At 48.7% G+C, this 2,220-nt stretch overlaps 1 pseudogene; it reads right to left on the reverse strand.

Moving 5' to 3' along the window:
• Positions 1–269: 269 nt before the first annotated feature.
• LOC115097446 lies at positions 270–1,913 on the reverse strand (annotated as a pseudogene).
• Positions 1,914–2,220: the final 307 nt, after the last annotated feature.

Consider the following 2,220-nt stretch of genomic DNA (forward strand, 5'->3'; position numbering starts at 1 on the left):
ATACATGTCCAGCATGCAGGATTACTATTTTTAATGCAGGTTTTTCATATTTTTTCTATATAATCAAGCAGGCAATAAAACTGATGAGATGTTGCTTTGAATGTCCCCATCTGTGTCCTGATAACGTCTCTTCCAGAGCAGTAATATCTGACCTTTTTTTAAATTTTTTTTTGCATGGATTGTCCCTTTCAGTGTGTGTCCTTTTCTCCCACGGAGCAGACAGGATCTCAGCAATGGCTTCTTCCCGCTCCCTTTTAAGTCCATGCTCAGAAAGCAAGCAGTCTCTACAGTACAGTCTCAAGTGTCCTTCCTTTCTGTCTCTACCTGGCGGGCAGCCTAAAAGAGAAGGAGCTCTGGAGCATTCTTGTCACCTTGCTTTCCATCTGCTTTCCACAGCTAATCTAAATGACAGGATGCTGCAATTTCAAGAAAAAAAAAATGTCTTTTTGTCCAGCTTTACATTTCCTTTTCTCTCTAATCAAGCAGGCAGATGGATGGAGACATCAAGGATAAAGGAGGCTTTAACACTCACATGAAGAACTCGGGAGAAGAAGGGTTGTCGCTGGTGGATCCAGCCTCCCTGAAGCTGCTGGTGGCCAGTTTCTCACACTTGATTTTGTAGGCATCTCTTTCCCTTGCCAGCCTGGTCACTTCAAGCTTTAGCTGTTCCACCTGCTGTATCAGCTGAGTCTTCTCATTTTCCAGGTGGTGCTTCTGCTGTACTCTCTTATACCTGCAGGACTGGGCATAGCCCCTATTCTTCAAGGTCCTCCTCTTTTGCTTCAGACGGATCACCTCATCCTTGCTGAAGCCCCTCAGGTGCCTGTTGAGCTCCCTCACAGACATGGAGACCAACTGCTCATCGGAGAACCTGTCCTCTACGTTGTTTCGAGGACTGGTGCTGTGGGTGCGTATTCTGTAGCTGTTGGGAAGATGTAGAGGAGGTTGACGGAGTCGGGATGCCTGTGGTGTGGTGGGTGGTGGTGGTGATGGTGCCCACTGTTTGCCAGGTCTTCATGGCTGACTCCTGGATATTGGTGGTGATGCTGATGATGGTGATGATGGTGATGAGGATGGGGCCTGTAGTTGTCAAACCCTTGCAGCTGCTGACGGTACCTGATGGGGCCCAATGAGAGCTTCAACAGCATCTTCTGGTGTTAGGTTCAGTTGCCTCAGGGTTCATCTGCTGATAGCTGTTGGCCATCCAGTACAAGTCTTCCAGGTGAGTCTTCTGCTCGGTGGGGCTGAAGCTAGGGGAGGAGGGCACAGAACTGCAAGGTGTGCTGATAGGGGTGGAGGAGACGGAGCCTGGCGGCTGCAGGCGGTTACACTGTCTCACCATACGATCGGCTCTTCCCAGTGGCTCCTTTTTCACATCAAATTTCATGAGATCAAAATCGTTGACGTACTCCATGGCGAGGGGGCTGTTTGGCAGATCTGTTCCAATGGTCAGCTCTCCAGCCATCGCTTTCGGTGCCGCCTCTCCTGGAATCACTCCACCGTGCAAGTCTTTTTTTGTGCGTGCCCAGCTCTAGCCAACTTGAAACTTCAGGGAGTTAAAATATGGGACGTGGCTTCTCTCCCTCTTGCTGCAACTGTCTGCAGCAGTGCGAGAAGCAAGTTCAGGATTCTAGCTGCAAAACTAGAAAATCCAATTGGAAAGTGAAAGCACCAGCTCTGCTGCTTTCAGCGGGTCAGCGCTGGATGCATCTGTCCTTCCTGTCTATTGCGTTTGCATTTTTGTAAGTCCCATTTATTTCTCCCACGGATTCACGGCACAAGTAGACCGCAACTTTCTATAAGTAAGAAAATGCTTTTCTCGCTCGCTCTTCCTTGCTTTCTGTTCCTACATGCCCAGTCTGGATGCTTTCAGCTCCTGCGTGCATCTGTGATTTCCAACGCATCTGGGCTTCTCATATATCCTTCTTGATGTCACAGCATGAAAGGGGAGTGCCTGAACCACAGTACTCCAATGAGGAGAACATCGAGACCATATTAGCATAATATGTAGGCTGAGGGAGGAGGGGGCTGAGCAATCTGACAGACAGAGGCAGGTCCGATCACTAGCCAGTGAAGAAGGGGATGAGAGAACTCCAAACTGCTCTCTGGGTGTTACATAGTTACATTCTCTACCACCGCTTTTATTTCTTCCTTCTCAACTATGCAGTTTCAAGGTATTCAGGGCAATTTGAGTCAGCATGAATTGCTGAGGAACCGTCC

This window comes from Rhinatrema bivittatum, chromosome 8 (assembly GCF_901001135.1).
Source record: "Rhinatrema bivittatum chromosome 8, aRhiBiv1.1, whole genome shotgun sequence".
Lineage (NCBI taxonomy): Eukaryota > Metazoa > Chordata > Amphibia > Gymnophiona > Rhinatrematidae > Rhinatrema > Rhinatrema bivittatum.